Source organism: Fulmarus glacialis, unplaced genomic scaffold (genome assembly GCF_000690835.1).
Source record: "Fulmarus glacialis isolate BGI_N327 unplaced genomic scaffold, ASM69083v1 scaffold18054, whole genome shotgun sequence".
Lineage (NCBI taxonomy): Eukaryota > Metazoa > Chordata > Aves > Procellariiformes > Procellariidae > Fulmarus > Fulmarus glacialis.
In genome coordinates this window covers 1-230 of record NW_009208876.1, presented here as the reverse complement: position 1 = coordinate 230, position 230 = coordinate 1, and positions in this window count along the sequence as shown.

Sequence of the window (230 nt, the reverse complement as noted above, 5' to 3'; positions counted from 1 at the left end):
AAGTAAATAAAAGGTTGGAGTACTCGCGCTGCGGGAAGGAGCCTGTTGTAAGAAAAAAGGAAAAAAAAAAAAAGAGGAAAAAAATTTGTATAAAGACATTATTTTTGTACTACATCGAAACTACTCCTGCATGTCAGCAATAAAACTTCATACCGAGAGCCCGGCGCGCGGCGATCCCACAAGGGATGGGACAGGGTGGGAGGAGTGTGGGCATGGGGGTGGGTGGTAGT